At 44.6% G+C, this 26536-nt stretch overlaps 1 protein-coding gene and 1 long non-coding RNA gene across 11 annotated transcripts in view; both read right to left on the bottom strand.

The window, feature by feature from the left end:
* The window catches only part of Tnrc6c (trinucleotide repeat containing adaptor 6C), a 110889-nt gene that overhangs the window by 66971 nt on the left and 17382 nt on the right, over positions 1-26536 (bottom strand). For 2 of the 10 annotated variants that reach the window (XM_087572631.1, XM_087572628.1), the window contains exon 2: positions 23769-23872. The exons of the other annotated variants lie outside the window; for them this stretch is intronic. The gene's annotated coding sequence lies outside the window, so the exon portion shown is untranslated. The remainder of the gene's footprint in view (positions 1-23768; positions 23873-26536) is intronic. 10 annotated transcript variants of the gene reach the window in all.
* LOC148003197 (uncharacterized) lies at positions 15515-17244 on the bottom strand. Its single transcript, XR_015632313.1, has 2 exons — positions 15871-17244; positions 15515-15603 (listed from the first exon to the last, which is right to left on the bottom strand). It is a non-coding gene; the product is annotated as an uncharacterized LOC148003197 (long non-coding RNA).

The raw sequence follows: 26536 nt of genomic DNA, 5'->3' as shown, positions 1-26536 counted from the left end.
AGCCCAGATGCTGGCTGGTTACAGGCCTAGGCTTAGCATGGGCAACCTTGGCTCTGGCAGCCTAGCATCCCATCCAATGGCACTCTTAGCACTGAACTAATTCCAGTCCCTACTACTAGCCACCTCCCAACTGTCTCTCATGGGACTCCTCCTCACACACACACCGGACTCCAGGTCTGCTGCACCAATAGTCCACACACACCTAGCCATCCATCAACACACCTAGCCATCCATCAACACGCCCAGGGCTCCTTTCCAATAGGAGCACAAGCTGAGGGGCTACTGGCTGTGACTGGCTTGCATTCTGCATGTGCTCTAGTTGAAGAACAGGTAGTTAGCTTAAAGTGCTTCCTGGTGCTCATTCAGCAAATCTGTGCCATGCCCTGTGAATGTGCGCCAGCTTTCCAGTGGGGCTTCCCTTCTTAGCCAGGGCTTCATCAGCTTAGGGTTCATGCCGCTTCTGTAGTTAAGTCTTCATTTGTTTGTTTGCTGAGACAGGGTCTCAGTATGTAGCCTTGACTGGCCTGGAATTCAGTAGACAGACTAGACTGGCCTCAGACTTAGAGATTGCCCCTGCCCCTGTTTCCTGAGCACTAGAATAAAAGGCATGTGTCACCATGCCCAGTTTACAGTTAATCCTATTATCATGACTTATTCCTTGAATGAACTAGATCCATTTACAAGGCTTCCATATCCCTACTGGACCTAGACTAATGCAGGTACCAGTGAGATCAACAGCTAAACTAGAACAACAACGTAACCCAAGCCTTGGCCAAGCAGCACTCACCCATGCCTAGATGCTGCTTTGTAGTTAATAATTTTGCATTTAACCATGTATTTTGCATACAACTATCCATATAAGGAATTTCAAACTAAAGGCAGATTGTTCATAACAAAATACTATCATAATAAAACCAATTTAAATTGATATGGTGGGGGTTATCTGTGAATATTTTTCCTTCGAAACAGTGATTACTCAGTCTGTGGCTTCCAATCAGAATTAACTTGGGAAGCTTAAAAACTTCCAAAACCAAGACTGCTTCAACCAGATGGATGAAATCTTTGTGCACGAGACTCTGGCCTTAGCAGTATTTAAAACTTCCCGTGACTCCTGAATCTCTACATATTATGAACTTTGAAAAGTGACTACTCATCTAATGATCTGAGAGATGCTCTTCAGGAATGTTTTCATGGTAAACGATGTACACATAGCTGAGCCATTTGCATGCAAGAATTCTAGCTGCGGCAGTTCTGAGTATGACCAGGTATGTTGCAGCCATGCAGCTTTCAGTCACACATCTAGAAAGAAAACATGTTGCCCTCAGGCTTTCTTAATCTGCAGCACACGGAGAGCCTTAAATTACCCCAGAGAGGGAATGTGAGAAAGCAGGTAGGGAGGTAGGGCCTTGTTCTGGCTACAGAGGTATTTATTCAACAGCAGGAAGAAGAAAATGGCTTCAGCTTAATTCTATTCATCAGCAAATTAAAGAACTAAGGCCAGCTCCTTACAGCTCCTTGTTTACATGACAAAGCGCCCCAGCAGCGTCACTCCTACTCTCTAACTCTTACTGTACATCTGCCACTTTTCATTATTAATTTAAAAGACCAACATCTAATCACGCTTTTATTTTATAACCTAATACATGCCCGTGGCAAAGCACTCATAGTACAAAAAGGAAAGGAAAGACTCCCTTCGTGTGTGTCAACTGGTATCATCTTAGAGGCAACGTAAGCGGAAAGTTTCTTGGGGATCCAGGAATGCTCTTTAAAGGACTGGGGGCAAAGCACTTGCTCCAGCACATCTATGGCCTTGGGTCACCACCCTCCACAAAACAAAGCAGCTGTGACCCGCTGGTGGGTGCTGGTGGTGCGCACCTGCACATCCCAGGAAGCAGGAGTGTCTTGAAAGTGAACTAAACCAAAACATTCTTCATGTGCGGTTTCTTTCTTCCCTTCAATTCTTCCTCCCCCATCACCCCCGGCCGTCTCAGGTAAGAGTATCTCTGTCTAATATCTCTGGCTGGCCTGGAATAGCTTTATGGACCAAGTTGGCCTCGAACTCACAAAGACCCGCTGTCTCTGTCTCCTGAGTAGTGGAACTAACTTGCAGAGCACCACTGCTGCCTGGCTATATGCTTCTTTTAAAAGCAATGAACGAGGTGTACTTATTATCCCCTTTCCTCTGTATTACTTACTGATTTGTCCCAGTGGAGATGGGGCTTGTTTCCTTTTTGTGGTTTTGGTAATGGTGGGTGGGACCAGCGTAAGTGGGGCTCACAGGTCTGTGGAGGAATGCTTCCTCAGTGAAGGTATTACAGCTCTAAAGGGAGAGACATCCTAGCACAGGAGAGCCAAGGAATAAATACCCTAAGTCATACTACACAACAAACCTCACACCAGGATTTACTGGATGAGACCTAGGAGGGAAGCTGCCCCTGACTGGGCAAGAAGCAGCAGGAAACTGAGCAGGAGACAAGTTTTACAAAGGGTTTCTTAGAGGGGGAGGTCCCAGGGCAGAGATTTCAAGAGAGGAATCTGATCTTTTATCCTACAGCCTGACTCTGTTGTTGCTTCAAACAGGCGAACAACATGTGGCACATGGAGGTCACATTTTAACTTTTCTGTGGAACTTTTTCTTCACTCCTTTGAGGCAGGGTCTCACTATGTAGTCCCCTGGCTGGCCTGGAACTCACTATGTAGGTCAGACCAGGCTTAAGCTCATGGAAATCCACCTGCTTCTGCCTCCCAAATCCTAGGATTAAAGATGTGCACCACCAGGCTCAGCTGCTGTTTCAAGTCTTTTATTTTTTAATGATTTATTTTTTTTATTTTATGTGTATTAGTGTTTTGCCAGCCTGTCTGAGGGTGTCAAAACTCCTGGAGCTGGAATAACAGACAGCTGTGAGCTGTCATGTGGGTGCTGGTAATTGAACCTCGTTCCTCTAAAGAGCAGACAGTGCTCAGAACAGATTAGCCATCTCTGGTTTTAAGTTTTTAATTATTCCTGCATGTGATCGTATTTTACACTTCTCCCCTCACCTAAAGTTTAAAAACCCAGCCTTTAAAACAAACAAAAGCCAGGGCCCCATGTATCTATCAAGGCTGGCACTGTGTTGAACTGTATGTAGCCGAGAATGACCATTAACTCCTGATCTAGGTACATTTATCTCCCAAGTGCTGCTATTTCCAGAGCTCTAGCTCCTTTGGCTGGAAGCAGTCCTTACTAGAACTGACAACATAACATGCACACCAGTTTTTAAAAATTAAAACTGCTGCTAAAGTGTGTGCTGCAATTTCCCCTTTAAGCATTTTCGAGCATGTGCAGCTCAGGTCTATCTGTGCAGTTCATAAGCCTCAGGCCCCACCAAATGAGTCTAGTTTTCTCCCCTTATTCAAGACTCTTCTTCTTGCAATAGATAAAGGTCTTACTACAGAGGTCCACACTGGCCACATGCAGAGAGCAGTGACAGTGGACAACCCCAACTCCTAAACTCAGGGAGCAGACTGGGGCACCTGCAGTTAGACAGTTCTGCTTAGTCATGCATGCCAGGGAAAAAGCACTCAGGAATTCACATCATCACCTTAACGAGACCAGCACACACGCCAACATGGATACAGGAAACTCCACGAGGTCCTACCCCTAAATGAAGGGCCACAGATGGTCAACGGCTGCTAGAGAAGGAGAACCACTTCTTCCATGGATGAGCTCTCTCATAGGTTGTCCAATCCCAAGAGATCAACCCTGAACATACATACAAATTGGCAGTGCTGAATGGACTCAGCAGACTGCATAAAGGTGTGTATAATGTGGGTATATACACATGCACATATATGAATATATATATATGTAGCAGTAATAATTAAACATTTGGGAGGAAGGGAGCATGGAATAAGAGGAAGGCGAGCGTGATGCACATGCAGATATCATTAAAAAAAAGTAGTAGTGTTACTATTTTCAGTGCCATGGAACTAGCATGTTTCCCCTTTCAAAACAGAAGCTGTCCATTTCTCCCCTCTTCCTGCCTCTACTGTCCTTCTTTGTGAATCTGACTATACTAACTAGCTAATTCAGCTGTGAGCCAGATCCTCCTATGGATTCGGCAATGCTGAGCACACTCTCATAGGCCACTGGCACTTTGTACATCTTTCTAGGATCCTATGGTAACTCTTTGTCAAGGTCTAGTTATTTTTCTACATTCAACTTCTGTTTTGAATCAAAAACTGTTCATTCTGTGTGCATCAGTATTATGCCTGCATGTATACATTTGCATCATTTGCATACATAAGCTAGTGGAGGCTAGAGGGTGTGTCTCACCTCTAGGAACTGAGTTACAGATGGTTGTGAGCCACTGTGTGGATGCTGGGCTGAATCCAGGCCCTCTCTAAGAACAAGTACATTTAACAGCTGAGCTCTATCTTGAACCCCTGATTCACTCATTGTGATTTGATTAAACTGACAGGGAGAGACGAGGACAGAAATGGATCCTAAGGAATCACTGACATCCTTACCTATCCAGTACTGTTCACTTCAATGTTTTAACTCAGTTATCCCATGACCTGCCCTCCTGCAACTGCTAGCTCATCCTGCTGGAAAACAAAAGTCTCTTTAAGAAGCCTGGCATGGAGGGGTTGGGGATTTAGCTCAGTGGTAGAGTGCTTGCCTAGCAAGCGCAAGGCCCTGGGTTCCGTCCCCAGCTCTGAAAAAAAACGGGGGGGGGGTGCTGGAGAGATGGTTCAGTGGTTAAGAGCCCCGACTGCGCTTCCAGAGGTCCCGAGTTCAATTCCCAGCAACCACATGGTGGCTCACAACCATCTGTAAAGAGATCCGATGCCCTCTTCTGGTGTGTCAGAAGATAGCTACAGTGTACTTGTATATAATAAATGAATAAATCTTTAAAAAAAAGAAGAAGAAGAAGAAGAAGAAGAAGAAGAAGAAGAAGAAGAAGAAGAAGAAGAAGAAGAAGAAGAAGAAGAAGAAGCAGCAGCAGCAGCAGCAGCAGCAGCAGCAGCCGCAGCCTGGCATGGATGGGCAGGCCTTTAATACCTGCATAGGCAGGGCGAGGGTTAGAGGCAGAGGCAGGCAGTTCTGTGTAAGTTTCAGGCCGGCTTGGTCTATGTCATGAGTTTCAGGATGGCAAGAGGTACATAGTGAGACCCTGTCTGAGTGGGAATGAGGGTGGGGAGGAAGGGGCCAGAGAGATGGCTCACTAGTTAAGAGCACTGACTGTCCTTGAACTGACTCAGGTTTGAGTCCCATAACCCATTACTATATATGTTTCTGTAACTCTACTCCCAGGCAATCTGATATCTTCTTCTGGCCTCTGTTGTCACTGCATGCACCATGGTACATGGGGACACACATACAGGCAGAACACCTATACATATAAAATATAAAGAAAATTTTTAAAAAGGAAAAGAGAAAGGGTTGCAGAAGTAAATTTCTAGAAACTGTGCAAGCTTCCTTCTCGTGGCAGACTGGTGGCATGACTGGCTGAGAAGTGGTTTGAAGGCACCATGTGGCTGCACCTCAGCACACCATCCTTGTCAGAGGGCCATGCCACTAAGTACTAAACTCTTTTCCAGTCAAATGCTTTTCTTCACCTCCGCCCCCCAACAGAGCCCGACGTGCCTCTTCCGCATGAGCTCTGAAACTTCCCGAGTGTGCACCTCAGTGGTTTGGTGCCACTGTTCATGCTCAGCGTTTGGCTTATGGATCTTTAAGCCAGTAAATCCATCAGCTCTTCCGTAGGTACCTTTCCTCCCCTTCCTCCCTCCCGAGTGCCGGCTTCATGACCTTGCCCGTTTTGCAGATGGAGAGGAAAGCCAGTCTCTGTTCCCACACTCATGTTCCTGTCTGTCTTCCTTAATAATCACTCATCTGAGGAGCTTAGTGTTTGTGGGTAGATTTACTTCACTGTGGATTCCTGTCTTAGAAGGTCAGTCAAGGAGCTGTCTGCCATGCTAAGCAGCCTCAAACTCCTGGTTAGCAGGAATCTGATCTAGCTTTAGCCACCCAAAACAGCCCCTGCTGGAGTTGTCCTGGACAGTCCTGGATCCCCACCCTGACTTTCTGTCCATATTCCTGTTTCTGCTATATCTGTTCTTGACCCTCACTGAAACATCTATTTCCTGACTCTTGCGTGCCCTGCAAGCTGTTGTCATTACTTTCCTTCGTAAAGAGATGGCCTCCCAGGACCGTCCTGTGTGCTCGCTGACTCCCAGGACTGTCCTGTGTGCTCGCTGACTCCCAGGACCATCCTGTGTGCTCGCTGACTGTACGATGGAAAGCGTGCTCCTTGCTGGGGAAGGCAGCAGACCTGGGAGGGAGGACTGATTCAGTTCACACGAATTTCCAGCTGACAGCTTTGTGTGTCCTCTGGAATCACAGCACAAGGCAACGTATACACTCGAGGACACGCATCTAATGGCACTGGCCAGCGGCTGTCAGCAGCACTGCTCTTGGTCACAGTAAGGGAAAGGGTGGCTGAGAATGCATCATCGGCAGGCCTGGGTGCAGGACAGCCAGGGGAACTATATTCCTGGCTTTGAAATAGCTTCCTCTGTCTTCTGGGCTGTTGGTGCCCTGGTGGCAGACTCCTCTCCTGTCTCTCTGACCTCAGGAAAAATCTAGAGCCATTTAAAGCTTCTTTATCTTATCTCCCCCTTTTGGTGCCTAATCTCAGCTAATGCTCACAAAGGACAGCTCTTCCAAGAGTGCACATTCTTTTCTGATCAAGCAATAATTAGTAAGTTGCTACCTCTCTTGTGGGGTTAGTGAGATTGTAAGCTTGAATTTGGAGAGATTTCTGGACCTATGGGACAGCTGTAAAGAGCTAGATTAAATGAGGATTAAGTCAGTTTTTTTTAAAAATGTGTGTGGGCTCATGTTTGTGTGTGTAGGTACACATGTGCGTGTGTGTGTGTGTACATTTCTAGAGGCTGAGGCTGATGAAGGAGGTCTTCCTCAGTCTCTCTCCATTTTCTATATTGAAGCAAAGTGTCTGGCTGAACCCGGGGCTCACTGTTTTGGCTCATCTGGCTATCCAGATTGCTCATTCCAGAAATTTCCTGTTGCCACCCCTCTCCTGTATTAGAATCATAGGCAGGTCTCTGCCTCCTCCCCACATCGAGTCATCTCATAGTCCTACAACTTCATTTATTTACTTCTAATTTTTATTTTAAAGATGGGACTCGGTATGTAATCTAGGCTGTTTGGGAACTTGCTATGGAGACTAGGCTAGCCTTGAACTCACAGAGATCAGAGGTAATCTGCTTCCCCCTCCCTGAAGGTGTGAGCCACCAAGCCCGGCTTTCTTCCCTGGAGGGGGAGGTACCACCTTTGTTTCTAATTTCCTTGACCGTGAGCTTAACTCACCCTTTTCACTCTGTCCAGATCTTTCATCCTCTTGTGTACTTCCCATACCTCCAGAAGCCCAAGCCAACTACCACATCTCTATCCATCTGTGTTTTCCACAAAGGACGTTATTTAATTGTTGTTTTGTAAAACTGAGACCTGCCTCGTATTCCACTTTGCACCTTGCTTTTCTTACTGTACAGCTATGGTGAAGGAGTCCCCCACCCGCAGCAGAGCGCGTCTCCTCTTTAACAGCTCTTTAGTACAGTGTGCTGTGACTCCTCTCCAATGCATCCACCATCCCTTCAGTCATCACGCTCACTGCTCACTCTTTCCAGCTTACTGGCTCCCGCTCTCCTGTGCAGCTTCTGTTCTGTGGGAACTGAGGAAGGAGGAATGTGATAGGGGCTCTAAGGTGGGGACAAGCAGGACACGAAGCACCTGTGAGACATATTTTGCTGGGTGGTGAGGGCGTGGAGTGGGGGTGTCTGGCGAGCTAGTTTTTCAATACATTTGTTTCTTTCACTCTCAAACTCTTGTTAGTTGATTATTCCTTGAATTTATAAAGTAGGAGTCAATAAAAGGACTGGGGCTCGTGTTTGCCTCTGGGGCCTAGCTAGTTACCTGAAGTCAAAACTGTTTCTCATCCTGAGTTTCATCTGCAAGAAACCCAAGAATCCACATCCTGGGTCAATCTGGCTACATTCCAGACTCTTCTCAGCACTGCTCACTCTTTAAGTGAAGGAGGGCACAGGTCCCACCATCATTAGAAGCCTGGCTAACTGAGGAAGTTTTCCTGGCACTGTTGATAGGCTAGGCTAGTTAGGAAGGGCTGTAAATGTGAGGAGCATCTCGTCCGCTCAGCACAGACATTTAAGCCTCACTTTATTCAACTTCTGCTACCTGCTGCGCTCAGAAAGTGTGTACTGGACTCAGGGCTGGACAACAGAACCGGCAAAGACGTCAAGGGAAAATCTGATTGGAAAGGCGCAGCATGGTCTGAGTAACATTTAGTACCTGATCGACTAGGGAAAGTCATGGGGCAGAAAGGTCCTGGAGTAGGTGCTTGGAACGCTCTGGGTCACCTGGCAGGACACATTACAACAGTGAGGACCCATGAGCTGAGTGATTCTGAAGGACAGGACATGAAGTTGGGAAGTATGTCCTCCGAGCATTAAAGGGTAACAAGTTGACAGACCTCTCTTGAGTATGAGAGGGACAACCTGTGGCTTGCTTCTAACCATCACAACACCACACTGGTCTGTGTCACTTATGTTGTGATAGAATAGCGGCTCTTGTCCAGACAGACCACACCAGACTAATACAGTTCCATGTGGAAGAGGTTTATTGAGGACAACGGAGACAGAAGTGAGGGAGAGAGAAAGAAGAAAAAGAGAAAGGGGACAGGAAGGGTCTGCCTTTTATTTAAACTGTGATGTAACTGCTCCCAGGTGAAGGTGGGAGCTGAACCAAAGGTATGCTGGGAATGTATGCCATAGCAACAGACGCACAGCTCCCTGTCGGCCTGCAGGGACATCACTGCTAGGTACGGAGGCAAAGCAGTTCTGATACCAACAACTTCCCTTACTCACTATGTGACACTGTTCTAGCAGACTGTTAAAATCTCTCTATTGATTAGAGGGGCTTTGAAGTCACAACTTACTGTAAATCTTATTATAGTACTACAGGAACTGAATTTTGCCCATTCAAGGCCTGTGGAAGACTGAGGACTGACCCTTCCCTCCAAAGGAACCTTCAGGGAAAAACCCAACCTTGCCCTGATTATAGCCCTCTAATGCTCAGAAGGTGTGAAACACTGAATAGGTAGGTATTGCTGTAGCCACCAAGCTCACAAACCTGTTACTCATAAAAAATACAATGAATTAGAACTTCTGAGGCTGACCAAAGGAGAGAGCGCCCACTACCGACTCTTTTGCTGACTTACAATGACACTAGACAAAATATAATGAAATACAAGCAGGAGGAGTAAGCACAATTAATGTGGACTCTCCGAAGAGCAGCTGAGAGGAATTCAACCTGTGTGAAGGTGACTTTCTCATCTCTCTCTTGAGTTTTGACCAGGGTCTAGGTAACCCTCACAGCTGTGCTGGGGTAAAGGTGGCCCAGGCAGCTAAAGTGGACAGAATCCAGTTTTCTCAGTAGAAGGGGCTCCCAGGAGCTAGCTGGGATGGTATGATGCCTGGGAGGAATCAGCCAGGGAGAGGGATTCTCCCAGCTCTGACAGCAGCTGTCAGAGGATGGGCTTACCTCTGGTCTCACTGCACACGGTGGACACAAACAGCAAGTTGTGAGTCGTGCAGTGCAAGGACAACACCCTCCAAGAGTCATACCCACTCCCAGTGTCAATCCAAGTCAGCCCTAGGTAGACCAGAGGCCAGGAGTGCAGGGCTGACCCTGGAGCCTGGTCCCACGGAATGAAATGGTCTGGAGACAACTGTGACTTTTACTTTGGAATGTGGAGAAGAGTCAGAGATCTGAACAGTGGTCTCCAGCTTTTCAAAGAAATCCCAGCTTACTGCCATTTGGTGTTAAGGTGGGCTTCAGATCCAAGATTCACTTGTTAAGATTAACTACTGTGGCCCAAACAAAGCAAGACAGATCCCAGCAGCAACTCTCAGTTTATCTGACTTTAGAAGCAATGCCCCCTGCTGCCTACCTCAGACATACATCTTTCTGAGGCTTGTCTTCTGAATACCAACTGGTCCCACAGGAGTTCTCCTATGTTCTAGATGGTCTGTTGTGTGGCTTTAAAACACACACACACACACACACACACACACACACACACACACAAACACACACACACACACACAGAACAACTGGCTTTCATTTTTGCAGGCTTTCCTCTATGAACTATCGTGATCACCTACACACATCACACCCTTTCCTTCCTCACTAGGAACTGCACCTCAATTTCCTGTACAGAGCTGCTTCAATTCAAAGTCCTTGAAGGGCTGTAGGTTCAGGGAAGCATGCTGTGTGTGGCCAAGTCCAGAGCTCAGCCTTGAGTCTAATGCACAAAGCTGGCCGATGACTAGAGAAAGCTTCAGCCACACACACCAGGCTCGGAAGGGAGGCGGCAGTCGCAGGGAACCAGTCTGCATTGCTGGCTGTCTCCTGTCCACCAGGGATAGCTGCCCAGGTTCTCTGGGTTGCCACTCGTTTCTTGTCTGGGCAAAGTTTGTTTTTGTTCTTCCCTAAATTACTGTTGTTTTCTATCACATGTAATTAAGAACCCTAAAGAAAGCCAGTGTTAGCAACAGTCCCAGGGTCAGAGTCACAGAGCCCCTCTCTGTGCTCGTGTGTATAGCACAGCCTGGAATACAAAGGAAATCCCGCTGATGTCTGAGCAGTAGCCTCTGGTGGCTCACCTTGCTGTGTGTGCCACAGTGTTCAGTTATTAACAATGATGGAATCTCACTGCTTGCTGGGAGATCTGACAACATGCACTATATACCCATGACCAGCACTTCCTGTTGCTGAGGTGGGAACTGGCTGGTTATTCATTTACTATCTACAGTGCCAACCTCTGCCTCTTGCCTGCTCTGTGAAAATGGATCTGTGACATTTAACTACTTTCCCTCACCAGCTGACACGATGTCCAGCTTCTCTGGCAGAGGGCGCTGGAGAAAAGCAGAGGACAAGTTTATACCTCCCAGCTGGGTGCTCCAGGGCAGGCTCCTGCAAGGACACACTGTGGGGACTGGAGCTTTCTGGCAGGTTGGGTCCACATACCCTTCACAGTGATATGGCCTCTTACAAGGGCTCATCTTCCCACCCTAACCCTCGATACACTGACTCTCAGGTTTGTTTTCCTTGATCGCACGATTACAAGTTTGTTTGTTTTCTCTTCACTGATAGAGAAACCTTCAAATGACAGCTTATTTCAAAGCCTGCCAATAAACTGGAAAGTTAAAAAATACTATCACACCAACAAACAAATTCACAGATGTGCTTAAATGATGGATAAATTAAGTCTGAGTATAACACTATAAGCTGAATTTAACTATCATCACATAAGCCTGGACTCTCTGAGCAGCAGGGGGTTGGGGTTAGTCCAGCGTGCGCGCGCACACACACACACACACACACACACACACACACACACACACACACACACACACACACACGCCCGACTGTGGGTGGAGTCTGTGTCATCTCTAGGACACACAGCCGCATTTCAGGCAGGCAGGCAGCCCTTCACCACTGAAAAAGACCTAGAGCCCAGCGCCACAGCCTCAGGCCGGTCACTGAAGTGAAGAAGCAAGCCGGGGGCAAGCCATCAACACTGTGTCTCCAGGGGACATGCCTATTCAAAGCCCCTGCAACTCGTTCTGTGAACAAGGGCTGTTAACACAGACATTCAGCTTCAGGAGTCATTAAGCTACCTTGTGCTCAAGCTGGATTCTAATTTGGGAGAGGCAGACAAGACCTGGGCAGAAATAACTTGATGACAATCTACGCAAAGGAAAAATCAAATATAAAAAGAGACAACACCCTCCAAGCTGTTCCTTGATCTAGAAACATTTAAAGCTGAGGGCCTGCCTTAAATAAGCAACGATGTGGTTGCAGCACAGCTGACAGACATCTGCCCAATTTCTATAACAAAACTTAGCAACACAAGTTTCTGTGACTAATTGTAACTACAGTAAAGGCATTACTACTAAAAATATTTACTGAGTTTCCATAGAAAATATGTAATGTAAAAAAACTGTTTCAGAAAATGTTTGAAAAATCCTATTAAAATATTTTTTAAATTTTATTTTCAATTCCACATCAGATTCAGATCAGAGGGAAAGAGATGTTTAAATATCAATCTAGAGCAGTGATTCTCAAACTGTGGATCAAGACCCCTTTGGGTTCAAGTGACCCTATCACAGGGGTCATATATCAGATGTCCTGCATGCATATCAGATATTTACAGATATTATGATTCATACAGTAGCAAAATCACAGTTATGAAATAGCAATGAAAATAATTTTATAGTTGGGGGGTCACCATAACATGAGGAACTGTATTAAAGGGTCACAGCATCAGGAAAGTTGAGAGCCACTAGCTTAGGAAACCTGAAAGAAGTACGTGAAATTTGGTCTTTGGTCATTTGTTCAACAAATACAAAGTCATATAATCTTTACTGGACCAAACAGACGAGACCAGAGAACCCCCACTTTGTAAAGAGTGTTTGCTACTCCTCGATATCTCAATATCATCACCCAACAAATCAAATGTCTATCAACTGTCCCACTTTAAAGTGACAATTTTAATACTGGATGGAGTATGTGACTCTACAGGGACCATGTGACTTGACACCAACACAGTAAACCAAAAGTTCCCTGTTATAAGCTGGTCACACACAACCACCAGGAAGCAATGACTACACACACGTAAGAGGCTCTGCTCCCTCTCTCCAGTGGCATACAGTGATGAAGCCTAAGCACAACTAAGAAGTTTAAACTGTCATTGTGACTGAAATGTCCTAAGTGGCACTACGTTAAGAGATGAGCTTTAACAAAATCCAGACAGAGGTATAATCTCTGTAAACACAAGATGTTGCTCTCCTCGAGGGGGCGGCATGCATCACACACAAGCAGAGACAGGAGTCAAATTTCATGTTTCTCACATAAATAGCCAGCATTTTCAAAAACCTTGAGACACAACAGTCATCCCAGAACTGGTTTAGACTGCACACAGCACCGAGGGCCCCCAGATCAACTGCTCAGCAACAGCACTGTGCCCAGCTCCTGTCACACAGCTTTCCACTCCCTGGTGCCCACAGCTCCACGCTCCCTAACGCCCACTTGATGCCACTTGTGAGCGCCTCGACTGTCAAGATGCATTTGTTAAGGCAACGGAATGGCACTGTGCTAAAGACACAGATGCCAAGAAATAGCAATGCTGAGGTAGGTCTCCGTGGGAAGACCTCCAGAGGAAGCAGCTTCCAGAGGTGAAGAGCTCAGGTTGACTGAGACTGGCTGCACTCCACCTCTTGAAGGCCTGGTTCCTGTCTTCAGAGTCCATCAGCAAAGCCATTTAAGCAATGGTCCCGAATGAGATCGCAGTGTTTTAGATCCATACAGCTTTATGTGTCTGAGGTAAAGTATAAAACTTGGGCTGAAGCCATAGCTCAGTTGGTAAAACCTTTGCCTGGAATGCAGAAAGCCCTGGGACTAATTACTAGCGCTTAAAATGCTGGGTATGGCAACACATGCCTATAATGCCAGAGCCTCCGAGGTGGAGGCAGGAAAATAATAATACTACTAACAACAACAACAACAACAATAATAATAAAAATTCCAGGTTGTTCTCTGCTACACAGCAAGTTCAAAGCCAGACTGTAATATATGACCATGTCTAGAGAAAAAATATGAAAACTTTCCTAGGCCAGCAAAATGGCTCAGCAGGAAACAGGTAGACTACTGCAAAGTATGGGACAGTTCCAGAAATCCACCCGGTGGAGGAGGGGAACTGACTCTTTTTTGGCGTTGAGGACTGAACCCAGGGCCTTGTGCTTGATAGGCAAGCGCTCTACCACTGAGCTAAATCCCCAACCCCAGGAACTGACTCTTGAAAGCCAAATCATCCTGTGACCTCCACCTCCACCATGCATGGACACATTCAAAAATAAATAAAACACAATTATATTTTTCCTCAAAAAATAATGCCACTCCCTCACTGTCATTTATCTCCACACATGTGGACCATTAACCGAAATTTAAATCTGAAGCACCCAACCAGTAAGGTGCAAAACAAAGGGGAATGGTGTAAGCCCACTGAAGGAGTCCATCCCAGAGTGAAATGTGCACTGGATATTATTGGGTACAATGTTAATCAGTACTGAATCTCAGCTCTACAAATAGTTAGACAAAATCAAAACAAAGCAAAGGCTATGGTGGCAGTGTCTCAAAGTTCGATAGTAATCCCTGTGAGAGTGGACACAAGACAGACAGGCTCGGAGAGGCTCAACGATGCAGTGAAAGAATAAATAGCCCTTCTACCTGAAACGGGTCACAGGGATACAGGGAACCACCATCCTAACTTACATTCTTGTATATTTTGGTTGTGAGCCTAGCCTTTAACAGCTGAGCCACCTCTCCCAAGAATGCTCTGGTCACTGGGCTGGAGAAAAGGCTCAGTGACTAAGAACATGTGCTGCTCTTACAGAGGACAAAGGTTCAGTTCCCAGCACCTCTATCAGGGGGCTCACAAATGCCTGCAATGCTAATAGCGACAGGGGTACCTGCACTCTAACACATAATAAAAATACAACTTAAATGTTTTTACATTATTTATTATTTGTATATGTGTGGGTATTTTGTGTGCATGTGTGTCTTGCATCTCATTAGTGCAGTGCCCCCAGAGGCCAGAAGAGGGTGTCAAATCTCTTAGGACTGGAGTTACAGATGGTTGTAAACAGTCATGGGTGCTGAGACTCAAACCTGGGTCCTCTGGAAGAGCAGACAGTCTGTCTGTCCCTCTGTCTCTGTCTTCTGAGACAGAACCTCACTAAGTAACCCTGGCTAGTCTAGAACTTGCTATGTAAACCAGACTGGCCTCACAAACATCTGCCTGCCTCTGCTTCCTAAGTACTGGAATATAAGGTGTGCATACTGTATTAGACTTAAAATACTTTTTTCTTTTTTCAGAGACAGTGTTTCATTTGCTTTAGGGAATATTTTAAGGACACAAAACAAAACCTCATGATTGCCACAATTTTCATGTAAATGCACATTTTCAAGCCTCACAAGTTTAACTATTAAAGAGGACAGACAGAGTGTTTATGGATGCTCTACAGCACACTCAGATCCCAGGTCTGTCCATGTTTCCATCCCACAAGGCCTATACCAGCGCTCACAGTGGGGCCTCTTCTGTGGTTTCATCACCATCTGAAGGGAGGCCTCAGAGGGGACTCCTGGGGGGCTCAGCACATCACTCAACTGCTGTCAGAAAGTGCTGAGACTTTAATAATGCTTTTCCTAGCTAAGCATCAATATGCTTATTTCAAAACTTCCTCATATATACACAATATAATTTTTCATCTTTGCTAATTCTGAAAAACTATCTTACTGGCCTTAATTCATGATTCGTGATTATGAATGACATACCTCCTGTATTTGCTATGAATTTCCTGAGGGCTCCTCTTCTTTCTTTTTTTTTTTTTTTTTTTGGTTCTTTTTTTTTTTTTCCCCTGGAGCTGGGGACCGAACCCAGGGCTTCCTAGGCAAGCGCTCTACCACTGAGCTAAATCCCCAACCCCACTCCTCTTCTTTCTTAACTCTATTTCATAAAGTCACAGTTACTGCTACTATTTCTCTTTTAAAAATTCTTTATTCTTTCATCCTTTCAAGTGAAATTTACAATCATCTTGTTATATTTTGAAGAGAAAATTATGTAGGGCTGGAAAGGTGGATCAGCAGGCAAGCATTCTTGCCACTTAAAACCTGAGTTCAGGGGTTGGGGATTTAGCTCAGTGGTAGAGCACTTGCCTAGCAAGCACAAGGTCCTAGGTTCGGTCCCCAGCTCCGAAAAAAAGAAAAGGAAAGGAAAACAAAAACAAAAACAAAAACCAAAACCTGAGTTCAATCGGGAAACACTGGAAAACAGTGGAAGGAGAGAATCAACTCCCAAAAGTTGTCTTCTGACACATACACACACACACACACACACACACACACACACACACACACACACCTGCTTTCTCTTACAAATACTAATACATTTAAAATATTTTAGATAATTTTTTTAAAATTACGAATTGAACCACCACGTGCGGTGGCACATGCCTCAGTCACTCCTCACCCTCAGGAGGCAGAGGCAGGGGGATCTCTCTGATTGGGGGCCAGCCTGCTCTACAGAGTGAGTTTCAGGACAGTCATGGCTACACAGAGACACCCTGTCTCAAAAACCCCCCACCAAAAAAACAAACAAACACACACACAAATAAATGCATGAATGGATGAATGAATGAACAAACAAAATTAATAATCTGAATTCTTTAGCTAAGAATGGTTACAAGCTTCTATAATCCTAGCACACAAGAGGTAGAGGCAGGAGGACCTCAAATTCAGGACCATTCTAGATTATATAGTAATACTTCATCTCAGAAAGCCAAACCCAGAATTGCCTTAAACCTAATTAAACTGAAAGCTCTGTATTTATTTTCCACATTTTAAAATGTTGGGTTTTAAAAGAGATTTATTCATTTATTTTATGTATATGAGTGCTTTATCTGCATGTACACCAGGTGCCAGAAGAGGAGGGCATCGGATCCCATTACAGATGGTTGTGAGCCACCTCGGGCCCGCTGGAAGAGGAAGAGCAGTCAGTGCTTTTTTTTTTTTTTTTAATTCATTTATTATATATAAGTACACTGTAGCTGTCTTCAGACACACCAGAAGAGGGCATCGGATCTCTTTACAGATGGTTGTGAGCCATCATGTGGTTGCTAGGAATTGAACTCAGGACCTCTGGAAGAGTAGTCAGGTGCTCTTAACCGCCGAGCCATCTCTCCAGCCCCCAGTCAGTGCTCTTAACCGCTGAGCCACCTCTCTGACCCTGTATTTTCCACATTCATAAACATTTCTCCATCGTTTCTTTTCTCTTTAATAACACTGTCGTTTTATGTGTATTAATGAAGCCAGGGCCACGCCCACACCTTCTAACCAGTGAGCTATGCTCCATTTCTTTCCATGTACTTTCTAAATGCAGTGAATTCATGTCTGTGCTCTATGACTTTAATATGTTCTTATGTAAGGAGCAGGTATTACATGTACTGCCTAATGGTAGGCATTTAGTAAAATTACCCACTTACCTATTTTTATTTTTCCTTTAAAAACTAGCTAACTGGGGTCAGAGAGGCATCTCAATACTTAAGAGGGGCTTGCTGTTCTTGCTGGGGACCCAGGTTCAGTTCTTAGCAACTACACAGCAGCTAAAAGCTGCCTGCAGCTCTAGTTCCAGCACGCACACACGCACGCACTCTTAATAAATAAAACAGCTAAACTCTGGGTGCTTCAATCTGTAAATTCCAACTATCTTCTCACTCCTCATTTCTACTTTGTGTTGTGGGAAGCCCAATTCTAGGATTACCTCAAAGGTCTTGGACCCCAGTGTACAGAAACCTTCTCCCAGACATTGAAATACCAACCTAAGTACAATTTTCAGGAGATGTTTGGTGTACTTCAAGTTGCTAATCAACTGACTTCAAGACAGAGGAGCTACCCAGGTAGACCTGACCTAATCACACAGACCCTTTAAGTCTGGGCTTTGTGAGCACAAGCAGAGGATGAAGTTCAACATATGATGAGGATCTGACAGAAATGCTGATTTGAAAATGGGAGGAAGGAGGAGTTGTAAGAAACTTTTCAGGCAGTCAGAAAATAAAGGCCTATCAAGGAAATGAATTTTGCTAGCAACAAGAATGAGCCTACAAGGAAAAGCTTATATAGAGGCTCCATCTGGAAACTTGGCTGGGCCATCACCCCTCCTGGTCCTTTCATCTAAAGAACTGTGACTCAAGACTCACTGCTTTTTAACCTCTAAGCTGCGGTCACCTGCTATGCTACAACAGAAAACCAACACAACTGCCTCGCTCACGTGCTTTGGACTTGAAGGTAATGCTGAGGCCTAAGTAGAAACACTGTTCAGGAGTTTTGTCTTGTTTTTTGAGACAGGGGCTCACTGTGTAGCTCCTGTCTAGCCTGTATGTATGTACACACACACGCACCTACCTACCTACCTAGATCAGGCTGGTCTCAAACTCACTGAGATCCTCTTGCTGGGATTAAAGGCATGCACCACCCTACCCAGTTCTGTTCAGGAGTTTTAGTTCAGGAACAGCCAGGAGTCATATTATCCCAGTAATTACATCAGAGTAAACTTACTAAAAGGATTTATTAACCATTTAAAAGTGGATATGCTGGGGTTGGGGATTTAGCTCAGTAGTAGAGCGCTTGCCTAGGAAGCGCAAAGTCCTGGGTTCAGTCCCCAGATCCGAAAAAAAAAAAGACCCCCCCCCAAAAAAAAAGTGGATATGCTTTAAGGGAGCTAAAGAAGACCTGAAGGGGCAAAATGGTGGGGCAGATATTTAGTACCTACAAGATGAACATTTGTCTATGAATCAGGAACGGGCAAAGAGCTGCAAAGAACATCCCTCCCTCTGCAGCACTGAAGAGGATGTGCGAAGAGAGAACACAGCTGCTCTATGGTCAGTCAGCAATGAGGGATTCCAGCTGAGGGTTCAGGTCTGAGTTGGACCACCCTGATCTACAGATCTAGATGCAGGCTAACCAGGGGCTACATAGTGAAACCCTGTCTCAAAAAAACAAGACAAGACTCCCGAACAGAAGAGCTTTCTGTGTAGGCAGACACTGCAGGGGTGGGGGTGCTCTATAAGAACCAGAATGAGGACCCTACAAACTCTTAGACAATTCTAGTAGCTGCATCAGAAGCAAGCACACTAAAAGCAGGGAAGGAAGCCTCCTCTGACCCTCTCCCCTCTCTACTGTCCTGACACAGCCCTTTATGGAGGCCTAACATGAAACTAGCTAACTAAAACGAAATGTTCATAGTGCTGGCTGCATTAAAAGCAAAGCGGATGGATGTGATTTACCAGGCTGGGATCTTATAGACTGACTATTGGCAGCCTATCCCCTTTGCTCTTGGCAAATGAACATGCACTTGAATTCACATAAAACATCAAAATGGTATTTCTACTTAATGATGTTCTCTTCCCTAAATAAGGAGCTGACTTAATTACACATCGCAGTTCAAGCACAATCCTACCAGTCTCTTCTCTAAAGACAAAACTGTTGAACTAACTTTTAATGTATGTATATAAAATATAGGGGAAAAGAAGTTACTCCTTATTTCCAGGCCATAAGTAGTGCGCCTGGCTTCCTCTCCTAGCACCCACCCTATGTCTCCCTTTGTTCTCCATCAGAATGTCAGCCAGCCAGTGTTCTCACCCTGACAGGATGACTCCTAACAGAGGGCAGCGGTGTTCCATTAGTCTTCAGCACAGAAGTTCTACTACACAACCCAGGGAGTCCCTAATTACAGATACCCCCATGCCTCACTGCACAGCATCACCTCGGTCTCCTCAGCCACTAGGACTAAGTAGTCCAGGGAGAAGAGCAATCTCTCCTCTACTTTTTGGTTCACTGGCATGAAGAGCTCTAAGCAGGTGCTATCTTTATCTTTTGATGCAGCAAAACTGTCCTGTGACCTCTGGTAGAAATATTTATTTCAAATCCTAGCTCAGTTCAAAATTGCCAGGATAACAAGAGGTCGTTCTGGGTGTGCTATCAGATGTGAAACTAGCAGGGCTGCTCTCAGGAGTCGGCCATTAAGTGCGTCACTGAAAACAGGACTGTGAGTTTGTGCCGATGCAACATGGAACGTCCTCTTCCTCCTTTGACACTGTTGACTTGCAGGAAAGGAGGAATCTGCAAATCACTCAAGCTGACTGTGTTGCTCCTACACTGGCCCTATCTAGTCTTTCTGTCTGGTTTTGTTCTCTCTCCCCAATCCTCTGAACAGTTACTATTTATTCTAGTTCTCCCCTCTCTCTCCACCATTACCTTGGTAGTCAATAAATGCTCTTTCTGGCTTCTTTTAACTTGAAGTTCCATTTTTAAAAAAATCATGTCCTGTAGAACTCTTCATTTCCTATGAGTATAATACATAACTTCTACCATTCTAGTTGCTAGGAAGTTGATTCACCATAGACAACAGAGGACTTAGCACAGAGCTTTTAGTCATCACAGAATGGATAGGTTTTTTTAATAAAACTTTAAAAAAAAAAAAGGTTTGTTTATTATATAAGTACACTGTAGCTATCTTCAGACACAACAGAAGAGGGCACCAGGTCTCATTTCAGATGGTTGAGAGACACATGTGGTTGCTGGGATTTGAACTCAGGACCTCTGGAAGAGCAGTCCGTGCTCTTAACCCCTGAGCCATTTCTCCAGCCCGGAATGAGTAGTTTAAATTTCTTTTTTCTTTTTTTTTCCAGAGCTGGGGACCGAACCCAGGGCCTTGTGCTTGTTAGGCAAGCGCTCTACCACTGAGCTAAATCCCCAACCCCAGGAATGAGTAGTTTAAATAGCATGTCTGTTGTAGAGGTAGAAGTGACCAACAAGATCAGGGAGCAAGCATGGCTGAGCTATGGTAGAGCCTCTTCATGGCTTTCAGATGGGAAAGAAGCATGCGTCTTATGCCCCTTCTTAACAAAGACATGCAGACCACACGCAGGTTCAAATAGACGTGGTGGGAGCATGAGCTTACTGAACTCCAACAGCCACAGCTGTCCACTAAGGGCATCAGGCTGGAACTACTGATCCCATCCTTGGACACTAGAATGTGATTCTCACTAACAGTGTAGGAAAGACTGATTGGGATGTGGCATCCATCACAGAAGTCCAACACAAACTCCAGGGAGCACACAACACTTACACTGTTCCCAGGGCTCTGTGCTGCTGCTCACTGTTTTCCTGTCTTTCAGTTGGTAGCACTTCAGATTGTCTTACTTAGCCTCCCCAGTGCTCTTCGCCCCTTCCTGTTTTTCTATGCCTCCACTGAGGACAAGGTTTCCTTCTGTTGATGAAATCCTGTCAACACGGGTCTGTTGGTCTCAAGCTTGTCTTGAAAGCCTGTCTGGAAGCTCCTACGTTCCACCTTCACATGTGAAAGGCATTCCGATGCCAATTTCTAGATTGGCAGTTATTGTCTCAGGACACGTTCCTGCCTACTGTCCTCTGGTCTCTATAGTTATTCTACAACTAATCTTTATTATTGCTCCTTTGAAGCAAATGTGCCTTCTTGCCTTTTGGCTGGTTAAGACAGGGTCTCACTGTGTTATCCAGGTTGATCTGAACTCTGGGGCTCAAGTATCCTCTGGCCTCTACCTCCTGAATAGCTGGAAGTACAGGTGTGTCCCACTACATGGCTTGTTCCCCTGGATGATACCTATGTCAAGGTTTTGGGGTTTTGCTTCAGCCATCTTCCTCCTCTTCCTTCTGTTCACCTCTCTCCATCATTCTGCGCAGATTTATAGTGATTCTTTTTTTTTTTTTTTTAAAGATTTATTTATTTATTATATATAAGTACACCTTAGCTGTCTTCAGATACACCAGAAGAGGGCATCAGATCTCTTTACAGATGGTTGTGAGCCACCATGTGGTTGCTGGGAATTGAACTCATGACCTCTGGAAGAGCAGTCGGGTGCTCTTAACCACTGAGCCCTCTCTCCAGCCCCCAATAGTGATTCTTGAATCTTTGAATTTTTGGCTGACAGTCAAAGACCTTAGTAATTTTTAAAAAAATGTTTATATGTGCATGGTGTTTAGCCTGCATGTATGTTTATGCCCTACATACATGCGGTGCCTGTGGAAGCCGGAAAAGGGCTTCAGACTCCTTGGATCTAGAGCTACACATGGTTATGAGTACTGGAAATCAAACCTGGGTCCTCTAGAAGAACAACTTAACCACTTAACCACTGAGCCATCTTTCCAGTCTTGGAAACATTTTTTTTAAAACACAACTCCTGACTTCACTCTTTTGCTTTTCTTTCTGAGATTTCAATTATAAATTTTAGACTTTTAACAGTGTCCCATTTCCTTCTGGGGTATTTTTATTTTTATTTTCTTTTTACTCTCTAGCCTTCTATCTCATGGCTGGGAAGCTGAAGATTTTTTTTTTCCTGGTCTATCTTCCATTCACTAACAGAAGTTCTAACTGCAAATTTTCTAACCTGAGTGATTATATGTTTCAATCCTAAAATTTCTATGTAAATACCTCATAGCTTCCAGTTTTCTGCTGAATGGTCCATCTGTCACCTAACTCACCTGTAGGCATAATGTTATTGTGCACATTGTAAAGACTAGCCTATTATTCAAATGCCCCAGTAATCCAGACATGGCATTGTAAGGCTTATTCTAAAAATTTCCTGTGTCGATGTTATGTAAGCACTGCTCCCCATTTATTCTCTGATTTGTCAATAAAAGCTGATCAGCCAATGGCTGAGCAGAGAAGAGAGACTAAAGCTCAACTTCCAATCCCAGCCAGGGAAAGGGGAGAGAGGGCGAGGAAGAGGGGATTTGGTAACAAGGAAAGGTTCCAGGAGCCGCCATGAGAACACATCTGGGGCAGAGAGAGCCAAATCAGTATTAAAATGTATCTTGGGGATTTTGGGTTGGGAGGTAGCCAGATTAGCTTAGAGGATTAGAATAGAATAATATCTGCTCAATTATTGTGCCTTAAAGCTTGATGAAATAAATCTTATAGTTCCCTATCTCATTTATTTGGGAACTGTCTGGAATAAGGAAAAAATTATCACTTTTAAAAGGGCACTGACACTCAGCAACCACTCACTGGCGCGGCCTTGAGGTCCCCACCTGACAAGGGTCTCACTCTGGGTCTCCCATCTTTACTCTGAAAGGTCATCTTCTGCACCTCCTGTTTGGCCAACTGCTGGTCTTTGTGTCAAAAGCTGTAGACTGTGCAAACTTCTGGATGTTACCTTCCTCTAGGAAGGATACAATTTTGTTTTGCTGTGCAATTTAAGACTAAGGCAATTCACTTAATTCCAGCTGATTCAAAACTTCCAAATGTACCTTACTCTGACTCTGAATGTAAAAACTGTCATACACATACACCCTCAGATGGTTTCCAACAAAAACTGGGTTCTTTTGCTATCCTTCTCTGGAGTCCTCAGTCTCTAAGTCCCAGTTTGTGTGTCTGCTTTAACTCTCTTCAATGTCTTAATCTTGCCGTTCAGTTCTGTCCTTCCGAGCATGCAACTGGCAACTGCCTTTGAAAGGTACTAGGAGTTTCTCTCTCCTTAACAACAATCAAGCTTCTCAGAAGTACACACACATGTTGGCAACTTCAATACCTCAGACATTGGTTCAACCACGTACCTGCCTTCCAGTCTTTGGCAGAAGGTTGGACTACTCAATGCAGAGGAAGCAGAAGGAAACGAGTTTTTATGGCAATTCTCTCCATTAAGAAACAGGAAGGGGTTGGGGATTTAGCTCAGCGGTAGGCCCTGGGTTCGATCCCCAGCTCCGAAAAAAAGAAAAAAAAAAAAAAAAAAAAAAAACAGGGAGAATCTTAACAAATTTTCTCACTTGACCTGCTACAGTGTAGAAGATTGTTTTCTAATGTTCTTTGTAGTCCAAAGGCGAATTTTTCCTTATCTTAATATTCTTTTGGTTTTTTTTCTTCTGGGCTGTGGATGGAACTCAGGGTTCTTACACACATGGTGGCCAGTGTTTCTACCACTAAGACATGTCCCCAGTCTATTTGTTTTAGTGTGGTTGGATTGCACTTCTCAAATTTTCTTTAAGTATCCGATTTTAAAGAAACACCAGGCCAGACAGTGGTAGTGCTCACCTTTAATTCCAGCACTCAGGAGGCAAAAGCAGGCAGACCTCTGTGAGTTTGAGGCTAGCCTAGTCTGCAAAGCAAGTTTCAGGACAGCCAGGGACAGAGAAACCCTGTTTTAAAAAAACAAAACAGGAAATAAAGAAATGTCAATTCTAGAGCCGGAGAATGGTTCAGGAGTAAAAGCACTTGCTACAAATGCCTAATACCTGACTTTATACCACTGGCCTTTGGCCTACATACAGGTGGCATGGTGCACACTCACCAACTCCACACAGAAGCAGAGAGTGGTGTGTGTGTGGGGGGGGGGATTTCTGGTTAACTGGTTAACCAATCTTGGTTGTCAACTTGACTACATCTGGAATTAACTAAAACCCAAATAACTGGGCACACCTGTGAGGACTTTTTTCCCCTTAATTAAATCATTTCAAGTGGAGGACCCATTTCTAATCCAGATCTTTGAGTGGGAAAATAAACCTTTAATCTTCATCTCCTGAGGTGGGAAAACCCCCAAAGGGGTTAAAGATTAAAGAACTGGACCACATTTGCCAGCAGCCTGTACAAACGACTCTTAAGAAGGAAGCTTCTCTTTTTGCTTTCCTTAGCAAGTCCATTCCCTCACTGGCCCTCTTTTTCAAGATTCTGGAGAACATAAACGAAAGAAGAGCTGAGATATCTAGCCTCATGTAGTGACCAATTATTGGATTCTTGGACCTTCTGGTTTGTAGGCAGGCACTGTTGGGTCAGCTGGACCACATTTTATAAGCCATTCTAATAAATCCTCCCCCACTCCCAGAGAGGGGAATTCATTCTATAAGTTCTTTTCCTCTAGAGAACCCTAACTAAGCTTAAAAACTAAGCATTTTGGCTATCACTTTTCATTCTTTGTTCATAACTAAACCAGTTTCATAAAATAAGTTAGACAACCAATCCTTTCTAAGTTTTCAGGTGGCTTACACACATCTCACACACACACACACACACACACACACACACACACACACACACAACCACACACAGCAAACAGGTAGGCAGTTATGGGAAAGAAGTTTAGAGTTGGTTTGTTCACTTGGTTGGTTGTGGGGACTCAGGCCTTAACTTTGAGCTAACCCCCCAGCCACTAGGAGAGAAGTTATTTTATCAATTTCCTTCCTTGACCTGGTTAAGCTTTTGGACTCTATAGGAGACTAACACAAATTGAAAAGTGAAGATCCTGCCTAACACAAATTTAGAGATCAATAGACATTTATTTCCTTCCTCTAAAAAGTGACTTTAAAAATAGGGGAGAGGTATTGGCGGAAATGGCTCGACAGTTAAGAGCACTGGCTGTTCTTGCAGAGAACCTGAGTTCAGTTCCGAGCACCCACATGCAGCTCACAACTATCTGTAACTCCAGTTCCAAGAAACCCATTGCCCTCTCTTGGCCTCCACAGGGACCAGATATGCATGTGGTACAAACATAAATGTAAGCAAACCACTCATACCACCTACATAAAAATAAATGAATCTTTTGGGGCTGAGACAATGCCCAGTAATTAAAAACAGTTGGTGCTCTTGCAGAGGTCCCAGGTTCAGGTCCTGACACCCACATGTGGTTTACAATCATTAATAACCACAGTTCCAGGGGATCAGATGACCTCTTCTAAACTCTGAGGACATCCGGCTATCTCCATGAAGACAAAACACTCACACAAATAAAGTGAACAAATCTAAAACAGAAAAAGTGTTTTGTTTTTACCGTATGCATATGTTGGCCTGCTGTGTATGCATGCGTACTATTTGTGTACCTGGTACACATGGAGGCCAGAAGAAGGTGTTGGACTTTTTGGAACTAGAGTTACAGATGGATTTAAGCTAACATGTGGGTGCTGGGAACTGTCAGTGCAAGAATAGCCAGTGCTCCTAACTGCTGAGCCATTTCTCTAGCCCCTAGAAGATATTATTTTTAAAGCCAGGTAAGATGGCATATACTATAATTCCAATACTCAAGAAGCAAGCAGGAAGGGGTTGGGGATTTAGCTCAGTGGTAGAGCGCTTGCCTAGTGAGTGCAAGGCCCTGGGTTCGGTCCCCAGCTCCGAAAAAAAGGAAAAAAAAAAAAAAGGAAAAAAAAGAAGCAAGCAGGAAGACCAAGGGTTCGAGGTAAGCCTAAGTTATGTGTAAGACTACAACAACTAAAACAAAACACAACACCACACACCCACCCCACTAAGCTCAGTAATAAAGCATTTGCCCAACACAAGCAAGTCCCTCGGATCCACCTCCAGTACCACCAATTTTTTTAAAAAAGTTTCTGCTTCGTTATAAACCAGCCATAAAAAGTTATTTTCTGATTCTAAGATAGAAGGTTGCTTTTTCATGATCTCTAACGTTATAATTCTGGAGATTAAAGATCAAGAAAGAAATCAGTGGAACTGAAAATGAGATGTCACTGCTCATTGTACCTTCCTTGTCATCCAAAGCTCATGGAACTGCAGTCACCACAGCCCCAAAACAGCCCCAAAACATCCACTGTTTCTTTCACCAGCCAAGCAGTGTACCACATGCCTACTCTAAGTCAATAAACTAAATTTTATTTAAACACAAATCCTGCCTACAAGATTAATAGTCTAAGAAAGGCAAAAAGGTAGTAATCTATGATCATTATAAAGAATACAAAGTCAGGTGGGAGAGTTGGCTCAGCGGTTAAGAGCACTGACTGCTCTTCCAGAGGTCCTGAGTTCAATTCCCAGCAACCACATGGTGGCTCACAACCATCTGTAATGAGATCTGATGTCCT

This window comes from Rattus norvegicus, chromosome 10, assembly GCF_021556685.1.
Source record: "Rattus norvegicus strain SHRSP/BbbUtx chromosome 10, alternate assembly SHRSP_T2T, whole genome shotgun sequence".
In the NCBI taxonomy this organism is placed as follows: domain Eukaryota; kingdom Metazoa; phylum Chordata; class Mammalia; order Rodentia; family Muridae; genus Rattus; species Rattus norvegicus.
This window is presented reverse-complemented; position numbering and strand designations above follow the sequence as displayed.